Raw genomic sequence first — 14,855 nt, 5'->3', positions numbered from 1 at the left:
TTGTGGTGAAGAGGGAAGATTTATTTAACAGACACTTCTCTCCAAAGCAACTTCCAATGAACTCTACATAGTGTTATGAGCCCACACACCTTATTCACCGCAGTGACTTCCACTGCTAGATACACTGCTTACACTGGGTCACCCATCTATATATCAGTGGAACACACACACAATGGGGAAACCTGAACAGCATGTGTTTGGAGGGTGGGAGGAAACCAGAGCACCTGGAGGAAACCCAAGCAGACATGGGGAGAACATACAAACACTACACAGACTGAGTGGGGATCAAACCCACATCCTCTCACACCACCCAGGCGCTGTGAGACAGCACTGCTACTTGCTGTGCCACCGTGCCACCATGCCACCCTGATGAAGAGGACGAAGAGGGTCTGGAAAGGATGAGGCGGTAGGCGTAGGTTCTTTCCAAAGCACAGGAGAAGCAGGGTTTCCCAATGAGGTTCCGCAACCAGGTGTGCAGGAGTGGCTTCTTTGTACCCCACAGCTCTGATCGGGGGTAGATGTGGGCCTTTGGCACGAGGATGTGGGCGTGACAATCGTTAATAATTCATAACTTACAGAAATAATTTTAAGATGTTTTGATACAGAGGTGGGAAAACAGAAACATAGCTAAGTGGAATTAAATTTCGTGGTGATGTGCCCGAGTGAACATGTAAGTCTTTAGTCTGGATTTAAAGGCTGAGACAGACGGGGCATTTCTGACAGTAACTGGTAGACTGTTCCACAGTTTAGGTGCTCTATAGCTAAAGGCACGACCTCCTGAGGTCTTATTGATCACAGGTACTTTAAGGTAACCCGCACCCAATGAACGAAGATATCGTCCTGGGATATAAGAATCAATAATCTCAGAAATTTACATGTCAAGATTGTCCTCACACAATAAAGACACGATGGAGTGATTTTGGCCCCGTGGGCTTACGAAAAAGCAATCGTTGCTTCGAATGGCCCTAAGATGTGCCTTAAATGCATTTTCCTGCAGAAACTCAGAAGGTGTGATGGGTTTCCCGGGGAGAATGACGTGCCGTTAATCTCACCCAAGAAGACTTCGGAAGAGACGGGCAGAGACAGGGAAAAGGGGGGATAATGGACGTATCTGGGAATAGCTTGGCTCTCTGAGCTCCGCATCGGACTCGGTCGGGCGGAAGGGTGAACTCCCGGGCTCGGCCGATCGAACCCTCGGACTTCCTTCGGGGTTCCCGGATGAGCGCCGAGCGGCAAACCTGAGGGCTAAAGCAACGAACCACGCACCGCGGTTCTGTTTGGCATTTGCCGTACTGTCTCATTAGTTATGAGTTTAATTATTCATATAATTATATATTCTTATTCGCGGGGGATATGTTCCAAGACCCCCAGCGGATGCCTGAAACCGCAGATAGTACCGAACCCTATATATACTATGTTTTCTCCTATACATACATACCTATGATAAAGTTTAATTTATAAATTATGCGCAACTGAGATTAACAACAATAACTAATAACAGAATAGAACAATTATAAGAATACACTGTAATAAGTTATGTGAATGTGCTTTCTCTCTCTCTCTCTAAAACTATCATTGTACTGATTTCATCATGCTACTCAGAAAAGCGTACAATTTAATACTTATGAATTGTTAATTTCTGGAATTTTCCATTTCATATTTTTGGACCGCGGCTGACCGCGGGTCACTGAAACCGCGGAAAGCAAAACCACGGATAAGGGGGGACCACTGTAATTAAGTTTTTTCTCATTTCTGTTTTCCATCTTCCCTGAAACATTGTCTTTACGTCACTTTGCGACTGCCTGTTTGCAGAAGATTACCTGCTACTGCTGGTCCAGTCCTCCTGGGTCGCTGTGGTCAGGAGCCTATTCCGGAAGGGTGTGAGGCAGGGTATGACCCTGGTAACCCTAAGCCTAACGCTCAGTTTACACTCACCTGAGTCCTCTGGAGCTGCAGGGCACCAATGCTGTCCGCCCCTTGTACAAATGTGCTATTTGAAATGAACCTGGAATCATGACTGATTGATTTAATAGGGGTGCCATGGTGGCACAGCGAGTAGCGCTGCTGTCTCACAGCTCTTGGGTAGTGCAAGAGGACATGGGTTCAATCCTCTCTCAGTCTGTGTGGAGTTTGCATGTTCTCCCCGTGTCTGTGTGGTTTTCCTCTGGGTGCTCTGGTTTCCTCCCACACTCCAAACACATGCTGTTCAGATTCACCCAGAGAGTGTGTGTGTGTTCCGCTGATGTATGGATGAGTGACCCAGTGTAAGTAGTGTATCTAGCAGTGTAAGTCACTGTGGTGAATAAGGTGTGTGGGTTGATAACACTGCATAGAGTTCAGTGGAAGTTGCTTTGGAGAGAAGTGTCTGCTAAGTTAACAAATGTAAATGGGTAAATAACTGAAACTCACTTTGGAGAAAAGTATCTGCTAAATGAATTTAATAATGCAGAAGCTATTTCATCGCCGCTGATTCTCTCAACATGGGAAATAGAAGGGATGCAGATGTCTAAATATCAGCGCGTTTCCTTTTGAGCAGAACTGAACACGTAATCAGTGTTTCTTACAATCTGTCAGCTCGTGCTGCGGTATGAATGAATCCAGGGTTTGCGTGTCGGAGGAAAATGAAAAGCTGCTTGATTGTGTCATTTTGCTGAAAACACAGCCGAGAAAATGAGTTCTGTTTAGAAACACTTCCTTTAAGCGCACTCTGCTTTGTCAAGTTAAGACATAATATTCTTAATACGAACATTTTGCTTTATACAACAACTGGTAACAGGAATCAGAGATTTGACAAAAATCTGCCAGAAATGTCTCTGGTACTTCTAAAAACAAAATGTAAATATTTCTTTTATTATGTCAATATAGACAGCCGATTTACCCCTTTTACAGCTGGTTTACCATATTAACACAGCCTGAAAAGGAACTAAAGTGGAAACATTGCTGTGTTCTCATAACTAATTGTTGGTGAAATCCGAGGCACACTCGTGAAAGTATTAGGATTTTAATCAGTTTTTGGACCTTTTTGGGAGAGCTGGTAGCGTAGTGATTGCAGTTTTTGGACCCAAAGGTTGCAGGTTCGAATCCCACCTCCAGTTGTAGTACCCTTGAGTAAGGTACTTACCCTCAGTTGCTCCAATAAAATTACCCAGCTGTATAAATGGGTAAATAATGGTAAAGTAGCTTAACACTGTAAATCAGCTAAATGAGTGAATTCATAAAGGTGACCTGTAAGGCCCTGAGAAAGAAAGAAAGCAGAGCAGTATCCCATGGAGCTGAGGATGAGACAATAGCGGTCATGTTTTAACAAAGGGACGTCCGCTAACCTGTCTAAAATCACTGCCTATCATACAGCACGATGCATAGGAATTGTATTTGGAAAAAATAAATTTCTGTTTTATCTCCTCCATTATACAGCAGGTGTATGAATTCACTGAAATTAGGTTCACAGACCCAGGAATCCATGGTCATGGTTTGCTGGGTCTGTGAACATAATTTCGCTCGGTTAAAGTAGGAGCTCTGGATTGGATCGGTGTAGGGCTGAAGCAGATGTCGTGAGTGTTTAGACCGAAGCAAAGTTCTCCAAGGCACGTGGGAACTTCACACTGACCACGGTATTGACCCGTTCCACAGAGGTCGTCTTGAACGCCTCTTATTCGCAGTTCCATTCACCTGAACCTGCCTGGTCACCAGAGCTTATCTCTTCTTCTTCACGATGCTGCTGGTCTTTTCTAGATCAATGACCTTGACTGCTTCTCCTTGTTAACAGTGACTTTGATCTGCTCCAAAGTGGTCTCCTTGACCGTATCTTCTTTTCAGCCGTACTGTTGACCTGTCCTTCAATGACCTCTCGACCAAAGCTTCTTGGCGATGCCAATACAGTCACGTGCCCCTTAATGACATTTCGCTTAACGACTGAGCGCATATATGACGGTGGACCCATAACGTTATAATGGAGCTGAAAAATTCTGATCGACTAGTGACATCATAGCGCAACGTGTTACTCGCGTGTCCGTGGTTGTGCTGCTGTCAACAAACCTGCTGCGCTGCCAGTCGTATAAAAGTACAGCACATAATGCTTGATAATGATAACGAAAGCAGGACGGGACACCAGTCCGTCGCAAGGCACCCCAAGCGGGACTCGAACCCCAGACCCACCGGAGAGCAGGACTCGGCCGCACCCCCCACCTATGTTACTGGTTTATGTATTTACGTATTTACCATACTGCACTTTACTATACTGTGCTTTCCACAAAACAAAGAAAGGGGAGCCAGCTGTGGTACCATATCCAAATATGAATAATCATATGTCGATCACAATCTAACAGCGACAGCAATTTGTCCAACCGGTATGAGCGTTAATTAAAAAACTGAAAACACCGGACTGCTGTTAACAGGTTCATTAACCATTAAGCTGGTTATGCAATTAATTTTTGCAATCATAATCAACGTATCCGGATGAAAAAGCGAGTAAAGAACTGCAATTTATTCTGCCTTTTAAAAACCCTTCCCGCAGGTGCCGTAAATGTCCAGTTCTGCTTAATTTAAGCTCGGCCCTGTAATCACCCCAAGGTATTATTTGTCACAGTGTCAAAGCGAGTATTTTCAAAATGCGGTTCTTGTGAAAACCTCATATTGTGGGTCTTCTGAACTGCAGGCTCTAGTTAATTTAAATCTGTAGTGGTCCTGCACGCAGCCAGCCGGTCTGTTCCCACAGAGAGGGCTGCTGTCCCGTGCAGGATGTTGGGATTAACGCAGCGGGGTAGCAGTCTGCCTCCTTCCTACTTATCCCCCCCCACCGCCCCGTTTCTGGCCAATGGGGTCTCCTTGGTCCTCAGCGGTTGACCTGCTGCACCTTGCCAAGCCAACATCCCCTCGTGGTACGTTCCTTAGCTAACATCAGGTACGGCGGTGCAGCGGGAAGCGTGACATTTTGAGCTACTGCCATTAAATCCAGAGGACGGAGGTTCAAATCCCACCTCTAGCTATGACACCCCTGAGCATGGTACTTACCCTCAATTGCTCCAGCGGAGTCTCCCAACTGCGAGTTGCTTTGGAGAACAGTGTCGGGTGACCGTGAAAAATGTTGACCCTCCGCGCTTGAGGACGCCGCTTCGGTTTGTCGCGTGCGAGCAGGTGCTCTCGAGCTCCGTTATCTCAGGGTTTTGTACGCAACCCATGCCTTCATTCATAACTTATGATCGTTCCTTTTAAATCTCACTCCAAAAATCAGTGTTTTTTTTTTTTTTTTTTTTCTCTCCCATCAGCAGGGTATTCAAACCTCTTGCAAATGCCTCCGAGCAACGTGCGCATCTTCAAATGTGCTGCAGATTATATTCAATTCTAATAGAACTCGGCCCTTTCGAGAAAAGAAATGTGAGAGGAGCAACGAGTGTGAAACAAGCCGTTCTTTTGGGATTCCCGGCTCCACAGAAACTTTGTGGCGATGCTGTAAGAGGTCTTTTTATTACTGATGCAAGAAAACAGCAACTGAAGTAGGGAGACCTGGTAGTGGACTGGTTACTGCGGCAGCCTTTAGCCCAAAGGTTGTTGGTTCAATTCCCACCTCCAGCTGTAGTATTCTTAATCAAGGTACTTACTCTCAATTAGGAAAAAAACTATATAATTGTAAGGTGCAGTGCTGTGGGTTTGGATGGGGTGATGAAGGATGCAGGGACAGCGTTGGTTTCGTCCATTCCATTGGAACACCAGCGCACAGGGAAATAGCGCTCTTGGTCCAAGGACCCTGTTTCCTCCAAGACCTGTGCGTCTAGCCAGCCTGCTTAGTGCCCCCAGGCTCTCTCCTCGGCAGACGCAAACACCCTCTTATATTCCCTGTACGTCACCCAGATCAAACGAATTACAATAAACGCATTTCACGCTCAAAACAGTAACGTGGGAATGTTTTTTTTTTTTTTTTGCAAAGATCAAATATTTGCCTTCTTTCCAAGTGTAAATTAAAAACCAAATTGATTTTTTAAACTGTTGTTCCCTCTGCGGTGTCAGTCGCGTTGGAATCGTTGCCACTCATTTACCTGAGTCAAATCGCCTGCATTGCTGGCTTTTTGTGAAGTGTGTGGTTTGTCTTCCATAGAGGCTTGCAGTAGATGTGCTTTACTTCCTCGACAAACGTCACCAAACAGCGTAATAAAACTCCTATTACTCCTATAACTCTAACTGCTGAAGCCACTGTTTTAAAAAATCTGCAGAATGAAGCAATATTATTACTCTTTGTAATAAGACACGCACAGTCCGAAACTGATTGATCCAAGCAGGGTCACGGTAAGCTGGAGCCTAACCCGGCAACACAGGGCGCGAGGGGGAGGGGACACACCCAGGATGGGACACCAGGCCACCACAAGGCACCCCAAGCGGGACTCGAACCCCAGACCCACTGGAGGGCAGGACCCGGTCAACCCCGCTGCGCCACCACACTCCCCTTTTCTTTGTAATGACTTATATTTAAATTGCTGTAACCCGCATAATTATATAATATCATGCGCGCAAATTTTATTTGATCTGGTGCAGAGATTTCAATTTTTTGCATGGCAAGCAAAACAAAGTGCGAAATAATGAAAGGATAAAAGCTTAGAGAAGGCTAATATTCCATAAATAGTTGTTCCCTGTAATAACTGCTCAAACACTTTTTCCTCTCATAGCAAATCCCCGTAATAGAGGCCTAAAGCTGTCCTTCCGCTAATTAAAGCGTGTTAACAAATATTATTCCTTATCTAACCCTGTAGTACACAGTCGGCTGTATTCTGAAAAAAACATCGTTCTTTGTTAATTATATCAATATAAAAGGAAGCTTTTTTTTTTTAATTTTTTGGCATTTTTTGGAACTGTAGTGCAGTCACTGTCGATACAACAGTAGATATAGGCAGTCCCTGGATTACGAACGAGTGCCGTTCCTCAGTCTGTCTCAGCAGGGGTGGGGGTGGGGGGTAGCAGCCACTGGCCCTTGGACCCCCAGAGGTTTTTTCTCCCTTGATTTTCAGTTGGGAGTTTTTGTTCCTTTCCTCCTTAACCAGTAGACATACTGATATAAAACCATTATATTATGATAGTCAATAGTCAGCTATCTTCCTTATTTCTTTATCTGATATATTTGTTTTTCTTCCCTTATGCCTGTGTTAAAGCGTTCTGTGTCACTTCGTGACAAGAGCTCTATAAAAACAAACTGAATTGAAATTGAACTGAATTTAAGTCGGATTTGTACGTAAGTCGGAGCGGTTTAATATGGTTTGTATCTAACGTCAGTCAAATGTTTGTCTTAGTATATAGTATATAGTGTACCTTTCTATGCATAAAAAACATTAAACAAACACTTCCAGATACACGAAAACATCTTTAACATAATAGTAATAATAATAATAATAATAATAATAATAATAATATAAATGCAACTACAGTATTTATAATAGAGAGAGAGAGAGAGAGAGAGAGACATCGGGACAGAACCTTCTACGTGCTCCATTATTTTCACTTTGTCCTTTAAAATTGTTCCGATCGTTGACCGACTGTAGCCAAACACTTTTCCAGTGTTCTTTGGCGTTTCGCCTTTTTCCGATAAGCTTTATTATTTACACTTTAGTTTCAGTCGTGATCGTTTTCCTTTTCTTTCATGCATCACCATCACTTGCATCACATTTATGCTTTGGTGCCATGCTTAGGAGGGTAAAAACAAAAAAAATTAAAGCCAAATACAGTAACGCACGAGACACTGTTAAGAGCAACGTGGTCCGACTGAAAAGAACCAAGTCTTTGTCCTACCTCGGGATCACGAGCCGACGAACCGCTGTAGACGAACAATGTTTTGATGAGCGTCATAAAGTAGCGCCATTTGTTATTACGAACCATTGCGTGTAACTTTAAATTTTTAATATAATGGGCTTTAGGGGGTGGTGGTTTGTAACTAGGGGTTGTATGTAAGTCGGACGTTCGTAACTCGGGGACTGCCTGTATTTATGAGTGACACTTGAACATATTGGTATCCATTCGGATTATTTATTGAGCCCAACATAAGAAAACAGCACCGTCTTCTCGCCTTGTAATCACACACACAATGTCTACAACCACTTGCCCCAAGCAGGGTCGCGGCGAGCCGGAGCCTAGCCTGGCATCGCAGGGCGCAGGGCTGGAGGGGGAGGGGACACGCTCTGGACGGGATGCCAGTCCACTGCAAGGCACCCCAAGCAGGACTCGAACCCCAGACCCAACACAGAGAAGGCACCAGCCAACCCCGCTGCACCACCGCGCCCCCCCCCCCCCCCCCCACCTTGTAATCATTACCTAAAATTTTAAGAAAACTCAGATATTGTTTCATACAAAATAATATACATATCATTTCATATGTCTCATAGTAGTAATAGTAATAATCCATTGCTTACGCAAAACGACAAAAGTATTTGACACATTTGTACAGCTGGGAGTTTTATTGGACTAATTCAAGTTAAGTACCATGCTCAAGGGTACGACAGCAGTAGCACGAAGCGGGTCTTGAGCAGCAACCATCAGGTTACAGGTCTTTACCACTACACTACCTGCTGCACCTTAATTATATTTCATTATATCATTTTCAGAAAGTTCTAGCAGTACTTGAAATTCAGGAATTTCAGGGGAGGTTCTTAACTGCAGTCGTGCATGGATGCAGGGACAAAGTTAGGAGATATAATTTCATATGTAAATATACATGGGCATGTGCACATTTTTATGTTACGTTACGTGAGCTTAAGTATTTTGTATGAAAATGACCTCAAGCACTGGAGTCTTCCGTTATTACTGCCGGTAATGTTTACCAAACTATTTCATCCACAAAATCTCAAAATAAATTTGACCCATTTATACAACCAAGTATCCTTTCAGTTCAGTGAAGGCAACAGGTGAGAGATTCCCTTGCAATTAACACGCCCAGGTTTGATCCCTTCTCTTGAGTAAGGTTCTCACCATGAATTCATGCAGTCAAGCTGTTTTAATGGGCAAATAGTTATTCTCATAATACTATGTAGCTTAGTCAAACTCACACTGTAAGTGACATTGAATAAAAGCTTCCAGAAGCACAGGGCACCGGGCCAAGTATGGAACACCCTGGGCAGGACTCCAGTCCATTGCAGGGCAGCTAAATAAACAATGGGAGGGGAGGGGACACACCAGGACAGGGCACCAGTCCATCACAAAGCACCCCCCGCAGTACTCGAACCCCAGCCCCACCAGAAAACAGAACCCAGCCAAACCCGCTGCACCGCTGCCGCCGCTACCACCACCACGCCCCCCCAATGATAAATATATAATAAATAAAATACCTTGTTAGAAGATTTAAATAGCCGTTCTTGGGACTTCGTGTGAAAAGTGGTATTGCATAGTACAGTAGTTGGGTTGTCAATGGTTCCACAGCAGTTTAGGGCCAAACATAAAACCAGGGGGGGCATGTATGGGTGGCATGGTGACACAGTGAGTAGTGCTGCTGTCTCACAGGTGGTGTGAGAGAACATGGGTTTGATCCCCACTCAGTCTGTGTGGAGTTTACATGTTCTCCCCGTGTCTGTGTGGGCTTCCTCCAGGTGCTCTGGTTTCCTCCCACACTCCAAAGACATACTGTTCAGGTTCAACCATAGTGTGTAACAGAGAGAGCGAGATAGTGTGTGTTCTACTGATGTATGGATGAGTAAAACAGCTTATTGGGTTGTCCAAAGCTATGGAGAGACCATGTGCTTGACCACACTGAGTGTCTTAATAGGGCAAGCTCAGCTGGAGCCAAGAGTCCCAGTGTGCAGTAAAAACAGAAGGGTCCACTATCAATCCACACTGCATCCATCTGCAGAACTGCTGAGCACATTTGTTTCATTGATTGATTTTCCTGAAAAGATTTTTTTAAATTGTGATGAAACTGTTTGTCTGCATATGGAGGCATGCAGGGCTGATGAAAAGGCTGGCGGGGGGTATGCAGAAAAAGCATCCTGGAAACGTAAAGCTGTAAAGCATTTGCTCCTCGGCGTTCGTGGCACGTACTGTACCTTAAAAGAACCAGCGCTTTGCTGCTGAGATTTTAGTGCTGTCAGCTGCTCAAATATTTCAGTCATGAGGCATGGACACGTTCTGCCTTTGAACTCTGAAATATATTCTTGTTTGCTTTTTGTTTTCATCGGTACCTAAAATAGCATTAAGATTCAGAACTAAAAATAATATTTTACATAAGAAATTGCTTTGAAATGGCAATTTTACCAGTCAACGATCCATAAATTTGACGTGCACTTTAATCTAGCCGTGAAGATATGTACATAACCAAATTTAAAGAAATTTGTCCAGATTTATTTAGCAGATTATTTGCACCAGGATAGATAGATAGATAGATAGATAGATAGATAGATAGATAGATAGCAGTGATGGTTACTCTACATTCTAATTAATTATAACAGTAACAGATTTACATATTTCATGTACTTCTGTTTTTTAATAGCTATTAGGATTGTATACACACATCAGAGGAAAACATGTCATAAATTACTTTCAGCCTCCTGTAAAGCATGACACATGTAATGTCACAGGAACACATTCCTACTATTGTTCCTGTATAATTGCAGTCTGTTTTGTATTGCAGAAACCCCACTGAGAACCTGTGAACATAGGAGTTCAGAAGTAAAAAAGCCATGTAAATGGAGCTACAGAAAGTGTAAATAAGAACAAGCAGACTTGGAGAACTTGGAAACATGAATGAGTCGGGAACCTGGAGACATGAGTGTGCAGAAGTGGAGAACCTGGAGACATGAATGTGAAGAAGTGGAGAACCTGGAGACATGAATGTGAAGAAGTGGAGAACCTGGAGACATGAGTGTGAAGAAGTGGAGAACCTGGAGACATGAATATGAAGAAGTGAAGAACCTGGAGACACGAGTGTGAAGAAGTGGAGAACCTGGAGACATGAATGTGAAGAAGTGGAGAACCTGGAGACACGAGTGTGAAGAAGTGGAGAACTTGGAGACATGAATGTGAAGAAGTGAAGGACCTGGAGACATGAATGTGAAGAAGTGAAGAACCTGGAGACATGAGTATAAAGAAGTGGAGAACTTGGAGACATGAATGTGATGAAGTGGAGAACCTGGAGACACGAGTGTGAAGAAGTGGAGAACCTGGAGACACGAATGTGAAGAAGTGAAGGACCTGGAGACACGAGTGTGAAGAAGTGGAGAACCTGGAGACATGAATGTGAAGAAGTGAAGAACTTGGAGACATGAATGTGATGAAGTGAAGAACCTGGAGACACGAGTGTGAAGAAGTGGAGAACCTGGAGACACGAGTGTGAAGAAGTGAAGAACCTGGAGACATGAATGTGAAGAAGTGGAGAACCTGGAGACATGAATGTGAAGAAGTGGAGAACCTGGAGACACGAATGTGAAGAAGTGAAGGACCTGGAGACACGAGTGTGAAGAAGTGGAGAACCTGGAGACATGAATGTGAAGAAGTGAAGAACTTGGAGACATGAATGTGATGAAGTGAAGAACCTGGAGACACGAGTGTGAAGAAGTGGAGAACCTGGAGACACGAGTGTGAAGAAGTGAAGAACCTGGAGACATGAATGTGAAGAAGTGAAGAACCTGGAGACGTGAATGTGAAGAAGTGAAGAACCTGGAGACTGCTGCAAAGGGGTAACACAGAGTGTGCAGAAGTACACAACCTGAAGTCATGAGCAGCATGTTACTGTTGCTGAGCTTCAACAAACCATAGAAACCAGGTATCATCCAGCAGTCCAGTCTATCAGGTAAGCAGTCTTGGTCTCCTTGTGAATATCCCTACGTCACTGAGGTTGAGAGAGCTTCCTCCCAGTCTCTCCAAGATGCCCGGAGTCACTTTCTGAGCTGCTCCTGAGGTGGCCGAGAAGATGTCTACTTCATCCCGCCTTGCAGTGGACCGGGTGACTGCAACAGGACAAAGACACGACTAATTAAAATGCACAAGCTGTTATCACTCCAAGCTCTTTTTCTCTGTTCTTATGCCATAATGAGGGCTCATCCACCCCTGCTCTCCCCAACAGGAACACAGAGTGATGAAATACCACGCTCTTTTCCATGACTTCCCCTACATGGCAGGACTTTAATTAAACCACTGCACAATAACTCAAAGAGGAATTATTTCAAAAGGATAAAATAACTTCTAATCTCTCATTGTAACTCATAAATATTGGCAGATATGAGCAATAGCATTCAACTGAATAGCAATAGCATTTTGTCATGATTTCAGCGCGAGCCACTGGCAGATTGCTCAGAAACGTGATTACCGTCTCAAGGTGCTCTCATTAGATGCTCCTGCGTTGCCAAAAACCTTCTGACGCTACCTCCACACTACAAAACGGACTCAGAGCACTGAGGGGAAATGAGAGGGAACTCTACAGGCTATGGCAGTTCATGCACCAGCGGTACTTGCTAAAAGAGAGGAAAATCCAGGATGGAGGTTAGTGCGTTTGCTGGCAACGAGAGGATTAGAGGGTGGTGCACTGCTGCAAGGGGGTAATGCGGTCACCTCAGAGCTGCTGGACTGTGAGTCTGAATAAAGCTCAGATTGTGTGAAGCTTGCATGTTCTTTCCATGTCTGTGTGGATTTCCTCAGGGCGCTCGGGTTACCGCCCACAATCCAAAGATCTATGTTTCAGTTAAGCCGGTTACTCTAAATTGCCGTAGTCTCTGTATGACTGAATGAATGAGTGTGTGAATGCTTTGTGGTGGACTGGTGTCCTGTCTAGGGTCTACCCTGTTTGGAAGGCCTCTTTCTTCAGCTTAACAACTTTTCTCACCACTGGTGTCTGCCAGCATCTCTTAGCATTGCCACTGAGGGAGGTACTACCTGCCCTCCAACCACCAGTTTCAGCAGCAACAGACTGAGGTCTAAAATGTGGTCCATTCTGACTTCATGCCAATGTCCTCACTTGGGACACGTGAAAAGTTTTGATGGACGGATGGAGGATGGATGGATGGATGGATGGATGGATGGAAGAACGAGGTGCCCCTGAGAAAAAGGAACACTTCGGGAGTGAAGGTACCCCTATGTCAAGTAGAGAAACCATAGGTCACATCATCCACTCTAAGAGCCATCAGGACTCTTTGTAGGGCGACTCTCAGGTGCCTGGCATGGTAAGACATGATACTCACAACTGATAATATTGACTGATGTTCGTTTGAACACTTCTGGAATTCTCCAGGGCATCTCTATTTCAAAAGGATTCGACTTTTATCGCTGAATGGTACTGGGGTCCAAGGAAGCCGATGTTGAATTTCTAGTACATATTGTGACTCTATATGCCGTTATATGATATTGTTTCTCTGCAGTATTGATTAGCTGTCACGTCAATGTTGATTATCTAAGTATAGTGGGAATGGAACTAATAGCAGCAGTCTGAAAAACTCAGTATGAACTTCACAGTATTATTATATACTCCATGATTACGTTGCTCTATTATAAAAAAAATTGAGGATAGCAGCCCGACAATGAAAATACATATGAAGGTAAGTCAAAAAGTGTCTGCAACATAACGTTGAAACTTCTTTGTAAACGTTACTGCAGAGATTTTATGACTTACCCTCACTTTTTTGTCTGTGGTGCATCACAGATGTCATCACTGCACCGGCTTACGCTTTGAAACGCATTACAATGCATCTGTGGGCTGAACATGGATTTTTTTTTGTTATATGGGCCCGTGCGGTAATAGATTTTTCAAGAGAGAGTATCAGAGAGGATGGGACACAGAAGATTCAAATGCATTATTGAACTAAATAGCTTTTTATAGCCCAAAGGATAGAGCATTATACACACCAGGTTCAAACAGTCCCAGGTTTAAGAGGGAAATGAGACATACTCATGAATATTATGGGATCGAGAACGATGGATACGTGATGTGAGTGTCGATGTAGCGGTCGGGTCTTAAGCAGGCATATCTGACATGACAAACCCAGGGCCAACAACCTACAGTAAATTTGCTGTTACGTTTGTTTCCGTAAATATAGCTGGAGTTGAAAGACGTCCGCCGCAGCACGGAGCCAGGCCACATTTAGAAGAACATGGCGAGAAAAGGCCTGGGGGGGGTTCTCGGAGAAGGCAGGCCCTGCGCTCCTTATACAACACGTTGACTCCGTCAGCTCGGTTTATGTGATCGGGGGGTCGGCAGGGGCACGAGCCGACCGAAGGGTATTCCTAGATTTCAATTCGGAGTGTTTTTTGGTTCATTTAATGTTCCTTTACACCAAACCACATGGCACTGTTACCTCATCATTGCTTTTCTAGTGTAGAGGTACAGGCAAAGGACAACTGAGGACAGCTCTCTGACGTGGATCCGTTCAGTCTGGGTCAACTTTTCACCTTTTCAGTCGCTTGTATACATGAGTTGTTGGCATACAGTCATGCGCCGCTTAACGATGTTTCGCTTAACGACCGAGCGCAGATACGACGGTGGTCCCATTAGATTACAATGGATCTGAAAAATTCTGATCGACAAGTGATGTCGAAGCGCAACGTGTTACGTGTTCATGGTGGTGCTGCTGTAAACAAACCTTCTGCGCGTAAAAGTACAGCACATACAGTTATGTACAGTACATAATGCTTGATCATATTAATAGACACCTATGTTACTGGTTTGTGTATTTACTATAATGTACTTTCCATCCTTATTTTAGAGTGTACTCTTTCTACTTATAAAGAAAGTTTACTGCAAAACAGTATGCTGTGTTACACCAGCAGCGGCATCATAAATCTCTTGTTTACTGTGTCTCTTGACTGCACTGAAGCTATACCATCTAAGTGTGTATAAGTACACTGTATGATGTTCGCAGAACGGCGAAATCGCCTAACGAGGTATTTCTCAGAACGTATGCCAT

The sequence above is a fragment of the Scleropages formosus genome, chromosome 7 (assembly GCF_900964775.1).
Source record: "Scleropages formosus chromosome 7, fSclFor1.1, whole genome shotgun sequence".
Taxonomy (NCBI): domain Eukaryota; kingdom Metazoa; phylum Chordata; class Actinopteri; order Osteoglossiformes; family Osteoglossidae; genus Scleropages; species Scleropages formosus.
This window is presented reverse-complemented; position numbering follows the sequence as displayed.